This window comes from Thunnus maccoyii, chromosome 1 (genome assembly GCF_910596095.1).
Source record: "Thunnus maccoyii chromosome 1, fThuMac1.1, whole genome shotgun sequence".
Lineage (NCBI taxonomy): Eukaryota > Metazoa > Chordata > Actinopteri > Scombriformes > Scombridae > Thunnus > Thunnus maccoyii.
The window spans coordinates 35,879,777-35,894,876 of NC_056533.1; the positions used below are offsets into that span (position 1 = coordinate 35,879,777).

The 15,100-nt window shown below is 38.2% G+C and overlaps 1 protein-coding gene across 2 annotated transcripts in view; it reads left to right on the forward strand.

The window, feature by feature from the left end:
• Positions 1 to 375: 375 nt before the first annotated feature.
• The window catches only part of map1aa (microtubule-associated protein 1Aa), a 29,947-nt gene continuing 15,222 nt past the window's right edge, over positions 376 to 15,100 (forward strand). The window contains exon 1 of one of the 2 annotated variants that reach the window (XM_042406407.1): positions 376 to 486. The gene's annotated coding sequence lies outside the window, so the exon portion shown is untranslated. Of the gene's footprint in view, positions 487 to 10,302; positions 10,337 to 15,100 lie in introns of those variants that run through there. The other variant, XM_042406417.1, reaches the window with a different exon arrangement.

Here is a 15,100-nt window from a genome sequence, read left to right on the forward strand (position 1 = left end):
TATTTCAATAAGAGCTGCAGCCATTAATAAATTAAATGATTAGTCGACTGACACAAGTTTTGTTAATTGATTCATCGTTTTAGTCATTTTTTAAAGAAAAAGTGATACATTCTGTTGCTCCAGCTTCTTAAATGTCAACATTTCCTGTGGGTAAACTGGGTAATGAACTAAACAAGACATTTGAGGTTGTATCTCGGTACTTTCTGACATTTTAAAGCCGACAAATCGATTAATCGAGAAAATCATTCGAACGCTACTGAGATTCGTTCATTTACGACTTTTGCAACATCGGACACCGGATTGTCCGACGGGTTCCTGAATGCAGCATGAGCCACCAGATGAGTGTAGGTGTTGAGCTGTAAGGCCGATCCTTCCTTCATCTTCATCCTCATCCGCAGCCCCGCAGCAGCAGCAGGAAGAGCAGCAGCAGCAGCAGCAGCATCAGCACCGCCCCTCCCTCAGCTCCATCCGCACCTCTGACGGACGGTAAGACACCTCTCCGTTTATTCTCCGTTAAAACAGCTTCACAAAACGGCGGAAAACCTGCTTCTTTTTTCTGGTTAAAGACGCGTTAAAAAAAAAAAAAAAAAAAGGCAGGCGGAGAGTGACTCGGAGGATGACTGCTGGACTGGTGGTGTGATCAGGCTCCGCTGCTTGTTTTTTTTTTATACATCGTTAATCTGGAGCGTCTCACTGCAGGCAGATGGTCGAAATCACTGGAGGAATCTGCCTCTATGAATCTGTATTGACAGTAAATGTGAGGATTCAAAAACCATATTCGTTGTAGACTTTTTTTTCTGAGGCCGTGGACTACATATGATGTGAGTAAAATTATGGCTAAATCTTTTCACTGGATGCTGCACTTGTTTACATATGCTGTTACTTTGATATGAGAAGCCTGTTCTCTCTCATTTATTACAACAATTTTCAGATAGGAAACATGGATTTATGACGCATTTTACATGATTATGTACTTTCCTGTATCAGAGCTATCCTACTGAGGTCATCAGTCCTAACTCCCCCTCAGCACAAACACATAAAATTACATTTAAATGTGTATTTTTTGCACATGTCATCACCCTACACAATGGTTTCAAATGCTAGGAATGTAATTAGAGTGGAATCTCTTTATTTTGTATGTATTTCTGGCTTAAAAACAGTCAAATCTACGAATAAAACCCCTGAAAATAGAAGATCTGCCTTAAAATAAACTCATCATGTATAATTTATGTGCATTTGTTGAATATTTCTCCGCCTTTTAGGTTGTTAAAACATGCAAAATACTTAAAAACAAGACTTAAGACATGACCTCGTTGTCCTTTACTGTAGCTACAGCTTCCTACGGCTAAAGGTTAATTATATTTTATATTATAGCAGAGGATGATGATGCAGTTGTGGTGTGAAGGCCTGAAGCCTCTCTTCTTATCAGCTACCAGTGTAAACAGCCTGTCTGACTCATGTTCACATTTTAACCCGCAGTTAATGTTCATTTGTCAGGGCACGAGCTGCTCTCAATTCACTTCAGTAAATTTAGGTGACCTGATTTATAAGGTGGTGGAAAAAAAAACACAACACAACACAACACAACACAGTGCATCTTCTGACCTGAAGGCAACAGCTGAGACTCAGTGACAGTGAAGCTGAGTTTCTGGTTTACAGCAGCGGATTCACTCGAGTGTAAACTGTTCAGGGATGTGGATTAGATTGCACTCCCCAAATAACCCCAAACTTATGCAACTGACTAGACAAAAAAAACGTCTAAAAATAGAAACTTGACTGACAGCTGTTATCAAATCAGGCGAAAAAAAAATAAAAATTTTGAGTTTTATTGACATGATGGAAATGTTATATTTAGCTGATATTCAGTGCTGAAAGAATTAGTCGATTAATTGATAAGTCGATTCAAATAAGGGACGACAGTTTTGATAATTGACTTAGTGTTACATTTATTTATCAAACCGTTCTTCAAACTAGCTTTTTCCTGTTTTATATCATTTTAATTCAATATCATCGGGTTTTGGACAACAATTATTTCCTTTAACCTGCTTATTCTGATTATTTTTATCTATAAAATGTCAGAAAACTGTGAAAAATATTAAAATATTTCAGAAACCGGAGGTGACATCTTCAGATTGTTTGTTTTGTCCCTAATCCAATGATATTTATTTAACTATCACATAAGAAAGAAAAACAGAAATCGCTCAAATTTGAGGAGCTTTAACAGGAGAATGTTTGTCATTTTTACTTGAAAAATTACTGCTGATTAATTTTCTGTCAATCAACTAATTGATTCATCGTTTCAGGTTTATCAGATTAGGGTCCGAGAAATAATTTTGACAAGACTAAAAATATTAATCGACTAATGGACAGAACATCAATAATAGTTAGTTGTAGCTCCACCTACGTTGTAACTAGAGCTGCAACTAATGATTGTTGACATTATTGATTAATCTGCAGGTTATTTTCTCAATTAATTGATTAATCATTTGGTCTGTAGAACTGAAAAATGTCGATGAAAACATCCTGGAGCACAAGGTGACGCATCTTTAAATGTCTTGTTTTGTCTGACATTCAGTCCCAAAACTATTAATTAACTATAATATAAATGAGCAAATACTCACATTTAAGGACCTGGATCCATCAAACGTTTAGAACTGTTGTTTTAAAAGTGACTTGATTGATTATTTGGTTATCTAAACGGTTGCCGATTCATTTTCTTTCAAGCGACCGATCAATTAATCGACTAATCGTTGCAGCTCTAAGCAGGCGGTTTATTATTACTGCCCCTAACTGGAGGCTGTCATTGAAACGTCCTTGAACAGGCTTCATCTTTCACACAGACTGAAGGATTTGGACGTGCAGGTCGGGGCAGGAGGACAGAGAGGAGCGGCTCAGGTCGTCGGCCATCTTGTAATAATGTTTCCAGATTCTGTGACGGAACTCGTTTCATGACGTCGACCGAATGAGATCAGATTGTTTTCTTTCTATTATCAGAATCTCCCGTAGACAAACCCATCCACCTGCTCCTCCTCAGTAACCCCCACATAGTGCGCTCGGTGAACTCCCACAATGCCTCAGGGCGGGTGAGGCAGAGTGCTTAGCTCAGCGGGATCAGGCAGGGTGGAGCGTGGTTACACTGGCTTCCCTGCAACAGAGACAGTTGTGTGTGCTGATACTCGAAATCAGCACAGGCTTTCTAATTCTTAAAGCAAAAAAATCCACCCTGAAATACTCCGCTTTGTGCTCGTCGTGTACCTTCGGCGTTTGATAATCAAAAAGCAAGGACGTCCTTCCAGAGCTGCCTTTATATCCAACAACTATACCGCAGAAATCCATCGAACTAGAAGCACAGAGATTGATTTCTACACCCGCAGTATCGCCTCAAAAGACAAGTGCTTTGAGGAAGAGAAGTACAAAAACCTGCTTTCTCACTTGTACTAACTGCTGCTGCCTTCATGTAACCGACAGCACAAGGTCTGTTCTCTAGGATCTGAGGAATTATGGGAAATGCAGGGAATTATTAAAGGATAAGGCTGCAATTTTCTATATTTTTCTTACAATAAATCTCATGTGCAGAGCCAAACTAACAATCTAACAAGTATTGTATGTGTATCCAAAGCCTGATTCATCTTATTCCTGTGCTGTAAACCTCCGTTGTCGTCCAAATAATGTTAAAAGCTCATCAATGAGACTTGTTCCTTCACCACGAAGGAAAGAACATGTTCTTGGACATGTTTGTACATTGTACTTTTTAGATTTTTTAACCCTCCTGTTGTCCTCGGGTCAAATTTGACCCATTTTCAAATGTTTTTATATCAGAAATATGGATTTCTTTCATCTAATTGCCTGAAAATCACATGGATGGTTCCATACCACACACTTTGCAAGTAAAAGTAATGATCACTACTTTCATTGAATTTTAGGTGTTTTATTAAAATTCATAGCATCTGTGGACAACAGGAGGGTTAAAGAACTTCAGTACAAAGTCAAGAGGTTGTGATATGTAGCACAACAAGCAAGTGAAACTCTGTAAACAGAACCGCGTTCCCACACATGTGCAGCGGCATCTGCTTTACACAGAACTACTCTCTGGAGACTGAAAATCTGATCACTGTTATTAGTCTTTGGAGCCATTTCTAACCAAACTAATGTGACCATAATCTTCAGGGATGAAGGAACATGTCTCCCAGTGTGGCAGTGTGACTCATTGATGTGTTTTTAATAGCTTTTTGGACAACGATGGAGGTCTACAGCACAGAGGAATGAGATATATCAGGCTTTGATACACACAAAATACTTTGTTTGGCTCCAAACAAGAGATTTGTTGATAATAAGTAAAATATAAAAACATCAACAGCCTTATCCTTTAACAATATTATAGGTAGATGAGACCAGCTGAGGGAAAGCTGGGACTATAAAGTAGTAATGAAATGATTAGTCGCAAGAAAATTGATTAACAGCAAAAATTGCACCAAATGTGTATTAATCCGCACCTGAAAATAGTCCCCAATGAATGCACTATTGAATAACTAAAAACTACAGCGTCCAGCTCTTTGATGAGTCTTGAGGAACTATATATTTGTGACCCATTTTTAAAGATTTATCTCTTCAGTGGAACCGATGGGCTTTAGGTTGAGAGTCAGTCAGAAAGTATCGACACATTGTTGGTTTTTTCATTGAATTAGTTGACAATAAGAAAAACACAAACCATCACCAGTCTTATTCTTTAAGATGCTCTTACAGCACTGTAAGTAAATACAGTATGTACAACACATGGTGTGGTGAGTAATAGGTCGTTGGGATGAAACGGAGGACTATTTTAAACATGTTACTGTTATATAAATCCACAGGCTGTTTATCTCTACAGGAGAAGGTTCTACAGTGCAAATTGGTTTCTGTTGCTGCTAACAAGCTCTGCTTCCTGGTTACGTGAGGCAAGACCTTTTTTTGCAGCAGGTGGTAAATGGAAGAAATGAAATATACTCGTCTTATAGCTCCGTTGTGTGACATTTTCAGATATAACAAAATGAAGTAAGCAACACAGCGGTGTAGAGGTTTGCACTGGTTTGAATCTGCAGGCCGACTGGGTTTCCTCCCACAGTCCATATACATGCAGGTTAGGTGACATTTACTGGCCATGTTTCCATCCAAATGTAGCACAAATTTTTATCCAAATTGCCAGAAAATCCGCAAAAGAAAATGGTAATTAATGCATGTGAATATTAGGAGTTCATCAAGATAAACAGTAGGTGGCGCGACTTCTCCAGTTGGTGCCATTAAATCATTGCAGAAGAAGAAGACAACCATATTAAAAGCACGACAGTCAAAGCTCAAATGATGGAAAATTGTGGAAAATGTGATAGAAATATGACATTTCTGTTAGCTTTATGTATGAATTTGAGGAACGTTACAGTCTCCTCGTCGCTCCACACAGATCTGATGTTTATTTATTCACTAAATCTGTTTCTATTGCACTTTATCAATCCACCAATTTTTTTGGGAACATACTTCCACTCAGATTTTTTTGTGGCTAAATTGAAAATGTGCACTAAAAACAGGTGGAAATAAATAAATAAATAAACGCATTTATTGAAGTTCCGTCTTCCAGCCTCGTGTTCAGTGTTGCGAGTCTATAATCGGGGGTGAAAGCAGCTCTCGGAGAGTCCAGCTCAGTTTTGCGCTCGCTCATGCTGCGAGATGCAATTACACTCTGATCTGTATCTGTTCACACCGGAGCTTTGCATGTTCCCATCTCACACAGACCACCGGTTGATGGATCACCTTCAAATTGTCCCGAGTGCACCTCTCCACCCCGAGTGCTCATTTAATTAAGCCTGTTTGCTGTCAAGTTCCCAAAGCATTCAGACTAATTAATGACGTCACACGTTTATACACTTAACATCGTCTACGGCTTAAGAGAAGACAAGGTTTTTGTAATGATAAGTTAATATAGATACTTATTAAGAGTTGAATTTAATTAAAATGGACAAATAAGTGATTCTACAAGTATTGAAATATTACTTTTAAAGATAAACTCAGTGTTACTCATTAAAGAAACATTAACTTTTGATCCAATTCACACTTTAATCAGAAGGTTTTTATGTTTCAATGTTTCATCCTGACAAACTATTTTCAGTTTTTTGTGTCAAATGTCATGAAAAACTACAGCAAATATGGACCTCAGTGTCTGCTGCATGAAACTGGAGTTTTATTATACATCAGTTTAAAATAAAACCAACCAAAACCATTAAAAAACAGTTGCTGGATTCATCCAAAATGGATCGACAGGACATATTTTGATGTGTAGGTATGAGAAATTGTTGCCTTTAAACTGTTTTCAGAACTTTTTCAAGCTAAATTCTCTAACGGACAGCTAACATCATGGGGAAAAGGATTAGTCTGAGTCAGGACCGAGTCCAGTTTGAAGTCTTTCCTGAAGGGGGTCACGTTCAGACCAACACTAGAACTAATCAAACAACACAGCCTCCTAATCCATGTCAGTGAGAGGATGGAGATGCAGACGACTCTGATGAAAAATGCAGGTTTCTCCTGCAAACGTGTTCAAACTGACTTTTGCTGCAACACAATCCAAAGTCCTTCTGGCAATTCATCTTAACCTCATGATCATTGAGATAAACAACAAGTCTGTCTAACAAGAGCAACAAATCCTCCAAATTAAATAACCAAACATGTCTTTTGTCCACATAATCCAGAACAACACATTTTCTAATCTGGAGCCCCTTTCAGCTGTAATTGGCAGGACAACATCATTTGTCTGTTTTCCAAAACTGTTACACATCACTGTTAAAAAATAATGATGTTTTATGATGTGACAACTCTGTGGTTTATGTCTGATTATGTTTAGGCACAAAAACCACTTGGTTTGGTTTTGGGAGAGATCATAGTTTGGGTTAAAAAGATCACTTTGTTAAGGTTAGAGACACATGGCGGGGGTTAAAGTTATTACTTCCTTAAAGGTAGGCGGCCCTCATCGTCATGGCTACAATAATAATAACCGTGAGGTTAAGGTTAGGGGACAATCATAGTCATGGTCTTAACTCAGGGTTGGAAACAGGAAATGAACAACAGTCTCCTGTGGCAAAGTCCGGTGACCTCCTCACATAATTTGTGGCTATAAATTGACATCATCTGATTTCCTTCTTTGCTCTGGTCGTAATTAAACGGCTGATAGATGGTATCTGTCACTTGGACATCAGTACAAGTTGTTTTGGGCAAATGACTTGACATATTCTGTTGTTTTTATGGGAGGACAGTCTCTTCTAGGGACAGAAATCCTGTCTCATGTTATGATAAACGGTCTTATAAGACTTCAAACTCATGTGAGTTATATAAATTAAATGTACAAAGTACTAAAACTGAAATTCCTGGATCATATTTCATTGTTTCAACAGAAGCAACAAGCTAATGCAGCTACTTTTTAAACACATAATACTGTTTTGGGTCTGAGCACCAGCTTATTCAGCCTAACAAAATATAATTGAACAATTCATTAAACCTCTTTGCTTATATACAGTATCTTTATAAATATAAAAATGACTTCCTGTAATAAAGAACTTTTATGTCAGGAAGCACTTAATGTCATGAAGACTCCTGCTGCTCTACAGACTTTAATTCAGCCCTTTGATTATTTCCCTGAAGGTTCACCTGAACACTGCGTCACTGTTAAAACCTCTGACAGCGAAAGCAGCAGGTACAAATCACCTGCATGTCACCGTTATGTTCCTCCGAGGAAATGTACATTTTTATCTCTCTGTATGTCCCTGTTGCTCGAAGTCATGATTCACTTTTATGTTTAATATCATGCAGTTACAGTGTTGGGTCTGTGTGCGACACTGGTTTATATGTTCTGTACAGGCTGATGGAAGAGGAGTTAACTGATCAATCAGGGCGGAACAGTGATTTACTAAAGTACTTATCAATCACGCTCTTCCTAAAGAAGAAACATCACCTCTGCCTCAGTTACACAGGGATGACGTAACCATTCTGTTATCATTGTTGGATTTTTGTTGGTTATTTTCCAAACTGACATCGTCCTTTACTTCCTGTACAAAATAGTAACTAGTTACATAAAAAATGCTGCTTAAAAAATATAACCTTTCAACCAAAAGAAGAAATAAGATATAAAATATCAGATTCATTGGCCAAATATGTTAACACACACACAAGGAATTTGGTACGTTAGAGTCTCTCAAGCAATACAGACAATATACATATTATTAACAGACAATACACAATATATAAACAATCTACAGATTATATAAAAGACAAACAATATTCATAAAGATAAAGTGTGTGTGGTATTGCAAATTAACAACAATGTTCATCATGTATGGGAATTAAATTGTGATGTATTAGTAACTAAATAATACTGTATTAGTTGATGTGAAACAGGTTGTAATAACTATCTAAAGAAACGAGAGTAGCGATGGCAGAGCAGAAAAAGGTATCTGGTATAAAATGTTGATCACTGTTTCCCAAGATGCAACCTAAAATGTCTCGTTTTGTTCCCGACAAACAGTCCGAAAAACCAAAGATATTCAGTTTAGCATCACAAAGGATTTAAGAAGCCAGAAACTATTCACATTTGAGAACCTGGAAACAGAGCATTTTAGCATTTTATCTTAAAAAATGTTTGATCGACTAGCTCTTGTAATTACTCTAGTAAACACAGAGTCCACAAGAGTAAAATTAAATAGAGTAAAATACTGAACAGTAGCCCAACAGTAGTTCAACAATTACTTAGAATGTAGCATTAGCCAAACATTAGCTCCAGATACATAGTGAAGTAGCTAGCTTAATTAGCAGCAAGCTAGTCAAAGAAAAACTAAATTCTACTTAAAGGACAGTTTCACAATTTTTCAAATCTGTCTTAAAACAACAGTCAGGTGTCCATATGAACAGTGAAAGAGGTTTTCCTCGCTGTAATCATTCCTCCGGTTCATACTGGATATTAAAAGATCCTTCAATGTAAGTGATGGAGGCTAAAATCCACAGTGTGTCCTCAGTCATTTAAAAGTTGATGTGAAGCTTATATTCAGCTTCAGCAGTCTGTGTTAGTCATATCAAGTGGATATCTGACACATTTACAGTCTTTTTAGCATCTTTGTGTTTCCTCGGACAGTGTTTCCCTGTTGAGCTGCGGTGGAAGTATAGTAACAAAAAGAGGGACTTTGGCACTAAAAAGACTGTAACGTTGAAAGATATCTACTTGATTTGACTCATTTGAACAACTTCATATTAGCTTCAGATAAACTTTTAAATACATTTTTGCACAGAAGGAGGACTGTGGATTTTGTCCCCCATAACTTCCATTGTAAGTGCATTATGAAGGGATACAGCAAGAAAAACATGTTTCACTGTTCATTTGGGCTCCTTTGAGACAGACTTGAAAAACTGTGAACACGTCCTTTAATCATAAATCAACCATCATAAATCAGCTGTAATAAAAAGAACACCTACAGATACTTTAATGCTCCAGCAGTCGTCTGTAAATATTTGCTGAGTCACAGATCTGACAAAATGGTGGACGTAACAATGTCAGTTAAACTGCTGTAGATCTGTGCCAGTAGGGGTTGCTATAGCAACCGAATGTTAAACTGAAACCAGCTGAAACCTGCTGCTGGTGCCTGAACAGACAGTAATTATCACCACTCTTTATACGTTGTACACTCCAGCGTGAGCAAACACCGTTAATAACCTCCACTCATTATATTCACATTCAGCTTTCCCCACTGAGCTTAATGGCCTTCTGAATGACTCTGACCTGTCGTAACGAGGGCAGCTTATTGCTTTTATAATAAAGGAACAGAATCGGTTATCATGCTGCCAAAATGAACCAGCTTACAGGTTATAAACAAAACCCGCTGCCAGCTGGACAGTGAATGAGCAGCAACCTGCCAGACAACATTAATTAGTTTGTTCTTCAAAGCTTCTGTGGCCAATTATGCTTTTATAGACTCAGCCCCATTTGCATTTGTTCATCTTAGTTAAAACTTATAGTTTACAACACTTTCGCTTATGAAATCCTCCCGAATCCTTGCTGGATAAACTGAAAAATATGTTGAAGTTGAAGTGTTTGTAATGAAACTAAGAGTCAAAATATATGTAATTTCAGCCGCTAGGGGTCTCAATCAAAACAATAACAAAAGATGGAGTGTGATGACGGTGTGTAGTAGCAAGGGATCATGGGAGTTGTTGTCTTCGTTCACCGGGATAGGATTACTCCAGTGTTAATCGTTCAGGATGTTTTTACTGGGAGCCGAATTACCCGCAGAGGTCTCCTCCTCTCCAGAACAAACGGACCTGGAGATTACAGGTAAAAACACTGAATAAAGCTGTTTCACCTAAAAAATCAGTGTTTCTCTGACGATGTACGGCGACCACCGGACGTCTGATACGGGCTGTTAGCTGAGCTGCTGCTAACACTTGTTCGGTTTATTTCTCTTATAACTTTAGATCCAGACGTTCGGCTGGTTTCTACCGGGAGCCGAATTATCCGCAGAGGTCTCCTACTCACCAGAAACAAACGTACACACAGATTAAAATCGTTAAAAATACTAATTAAAGCTGTTTCACCTAAAAAAAATCTATATTTCTCCGATGATGTTCGGCGACCACCAGACTTCCTGGAGGGGCTGTTAGCTGAGCTGCTGCTAACGTTTGTCCAGTTTATTTCTCTGATAACTTAAGATCCAGACGTCCAGTGACGTCTGGATTCTTCTCTCTAAAATCCTTCTTCCGGCTAAAAGATATAGTTAAAAACGACCTAAATTTATCATGAAAATGTGGCTTAAAACTGAATAAAAGTCCATTAATAACAGTTTGTGTGGAACAACCACAACGCCGATGTATTATCTTGCATGTGTGTAAGTTACTCTTTGGTAGACGCCATTGTAGCGGACAAACACAGCGCCGCCGTATGCATCTTGTGCGTGTTTACTCTTTGGTAGAGGAGGTATGACGCCATTGACGTGCAACCAAATGAAACGGTCCGTTACTTTGATTAAATTACAGATTTCTCTGGGTTTGAAAATTGTTGGAAACATTTGGGATAATGTAAGTACACAACTCAACAACATATATAACATAGGTCTAGTTGTTTTTAGACATTTTAATGTGGAATAATTACATATTATACCTTTAAACTGAGTTATATTTGAATATTTTCACAGTAGAATATGGTCCGTATGTATCTTCTCTCTAATGTAGCACTGAAACACCGCAGGCAACATTTTCCCTGTTTTATTTTTAACTGCGGTGGTTGAGCAGTAGGAGGATGGTGCCATTGTGAAGTGACATATATGGAACATGGTCTACTTTTACTGTGGTGAGGTTCACAAATAAACACACACTCGCAGTTGACATCCGCCTCGGCCTCAGGTGGCATCTCGGCACGTGAAGCCGTGGCCTCCGCTTGACTGTGAGTGGGCAGAAAAAAAAAATGTGTCGCTGCCAGTTAAGGATGATAGCGGCTGCAATTCGCCTCCCATCATGCACCGGAGGTACAAGTGTGTAGGCTCTCGCTCTGCTTTGGATTTATTCCTTAATGCTGCAAACACCCCCTCACTATTAGACATCTCACTTCCATATTCAAGTGTAGAGAGAAGCTTCTCGCTCCTTAAAGCTCAGGGAAACAAGACAGAATACATGTGCAAGAGGTTTGTGTTTATATGTGTTTCTACTAATACTAATAAAAATATTGTTAATCTTAGACAGAATTGACAGAATGCAGTAAGAAGTCTGTTTAATGTTGCTGTTGAAGTTAATCTATGCATAAAATGGGAGAAAATTGTGGAAAATATCCATCACATCTTCCCAGAGCCTGAAGCAACATCCTGTTTTGTCAGACCAACAGTCCCAAACGCAAAGATATTAAATTTATTATCATAGAAGACAAAGAAAACTGGCAAAGAACAGATGATGGAACCAGTGAATGTTGGGTATTTTTACATAAAAATGATCAACAACAATTTAATCTGTTCTCAGAATTTATGCCCATTAATATTCTGTTGAACGACTAATCAATTAAGCTTATTTCAGCTCCCAGTATCAAAATATCTCAACTCAAAATGGAAAAATAAATGATCTGAGGTCTTTATCACAGACAAAAAAGACAATGAACACAAAGAAAGCAAACAAGAAAGAATGTTTTTGTAAAAACAAATGACTAACAGTTTCCAAAGAATTATAACTTTATTGTCTATACTGTGTGAGATTTTGCTACAAAGGAAAACTACATTATATCCTATAAAATCCTCATCTATACTGGTGTACAGAGAACATCTTGTGTGTGAATCATCTCATCCTGTTTTGTGACTCATGTAATTCTTTGAGGTTTATTATTTCCTAGTATATAATGTTCAGGATGTATTACACTGCATCTTTTACAGCGTACATATATCATTTCTTAGCTACAGGCAACACTGACCATTCATTCATCATCCAGTTGTTAAGGAGACAGTCTTACACACCAACCATAATGTGTGTGTGTGTGTTTTTCTGTGTTTTGCCGCTGCCACTTTATCCCCTCAGAGCCAACAAGACAAACAGAGGGTCACAGTTCTACCAGCATCCACGCTGCCCCGCTTATCCTCCCATTATTAGTCCTTGGTATTCAGCCAGATGAGAGGCTCGAGCCACAGAGGCCCAGACTGCATTTTGTCGAACATTTGTTTCCATGATAACAGTCTGAATGATTTGTGGGCACTGAAGTGGTTTCGCAGGAGATTGTCCTTGGACATGTTAATAACTAGAAATAGGAACGAGAGGAGCGAGGCGGTTAATAAGCTTCTCAGACATGCAAAGCGTTTATATCGGATGGTTCGAGTGGTCGTGTTTTGGCACAACAGAGAGGATATGGATTAGAGAGCCTATCCCCCCCCCCCCCCCCCCCCCCTTCTGTTGGTCATTTTATTGCCTCACTAACATTACTGTACATCCACCTGCTTTTATTTGCATTTTCAGTTTGTGCATAAAAAATTGAAATGTTGAAAAATTCTAAAAAAAACACCAAAATGTTGCAAAAAGAAGTTTGTATGTTTGGTTGAGGTGGACATAGCAGCAGCTGTTGTCTTATGTGAGAAAGCTTCGTTTGCAGTTTTTAAGCAAACCTTAAACTTGAATATTATAAAAAAGTGTTTTAGTCCAGATGTTTAGGAGCCGTCTCTCAGCTCACAGCCATGTTCCTCCTGCTGAGACATTTCTGTCATGACATATACGTGATATATTCTGTTATGACTCCAGTGGACAAATGAGGGTTTGTTCTCATCATTAGCAGCGGAGAGAAAACGTTCCTATCAGCTCTCCGTTTTATGAGACGATGTCGAGGTCGTTTTATCTTGATTCCGGTAAAGCACATTTTGTCTTTCAGATATCTCCTCTGGTGTCAGGACGGCGCTCAGATTAATGTGATGTCGTAACAGTTAAAGGCACTAAAAGAGATGAGATAATGTTACACTGCTAATATAAAGAACATCTCTGTGGTCATTCAGCCCTCCCTGGAATAAAGTTATCATAGTTATCATATCAGATACTGTACTGAGGAGGCTAGAGCTCTGAATCTGATACCAAGATATACTTTTAATATCCAAATGTTATTATAAATCAAAATAATTGTTGCCATTCACATTTTTTGCCATTAAAAGATCAGATAATAAGATTTAACATAATAATGCTATATATATTTCTTTAAAGGAGCACCCCACCAATTTACTATTGCACTTCTGTAACATTGTCGGACTCACGATGTACAGTTTAAACAAAAAAAAAAATCAAAATCAATGCAGCAAAACCAGAGATATCGTCTTTTTTATTCCACATATTCTTCTACCTTGTCAAAATCCGGTGCCTACATCACCCACTATGCAACTCGGCCGCTGACAGTTCAGCCAGAGGTTCAGGTGTGTTACACTAGTAGCGGCTAATGTAGCATGGAGCTGCTAGCCTCCAGTAGAGAGGTCTGATAACCTCACTTCTTTCTAACTCCAAACCCTCAGATTTCTTTCATTTTCAAATTTGTAGTCTTCAACCCCAACTGACGCTGACTCAAGTGACATCACTTGATGCTCTTTATCAGATTTCCCCTCTGGAGACACAAAATGATTTATACTTCTTTTTTAACTTCTTTTTTTTACTGCCCAACACCTGGAAACACACTTTGGTTGTTTCTCTTTAACAGCTTAAACAACCTTTATGATTAAAGTAGTACTGATGATTTTACAGTATCGAGAAAATCAAATCTATGACACAGGAGACATTTTTATAACTATTGAAACCTCCTTTAAATGGTGGATCCCATCCTTTATGGCTTGTGACACCTTAAAATAAAGTTGTTGGGACCTCTTGCTACAAGGTGTGTACACCTGTGAATGGTGAAAATTTAAAAAGAATAATTATCTTCTTTTCTATCCTGTCAATCATCTCACAATCCATCCTCGAAAACATCATGTCGAAATTCATTGCAGGAGTCCAACGATTTTTTCCTTTGGGACCGTCCTCAAAAGTGGGATGGGTGTTTGAATTGTTGACATACTCGACAGCTGTTTACTCCAATTATTGCTCGATCCACTGTTGGCAGCAATATTAGAAAAACACAGCCACAGTTTAAACAGTTTCTGTCACTCTGTGTACTGATGTTGAGTGAAAGCAGCTGCCTGTGAGAGCCAATAAGCTGCATCTTTGGGTTTAAGAACATCTCTGCCGATTGGAATAAATACATGTAAAAGTGGCCGAGAAAGTGCTGAAACTGACACTAAATGTTTTATAGTTCGGTGGTCGTTTCATCCACATCAATAAAACATGCATACTCCAGGATCTCATAGTAATCAATGAGCTTCCAGTCTTTTCAGCAGCACTCATTAATTCATTAAAAATACAACCTCCATGCTGCATACATACATACATACATACATGCCTTCGCTCTGGTGTTGTTACTCTCACATTCAAACCGTCTCCTGGGTTTCAAAAAGGAAACTGAACCACCATTTCCACTCTACTTGCTTGTTTGATCAGCAGCTGAGCAAATTCAGATTGTTGGTGTATTTTCAGAGAATGTGGCAGTAAAAACAACAGCAACTCTAAA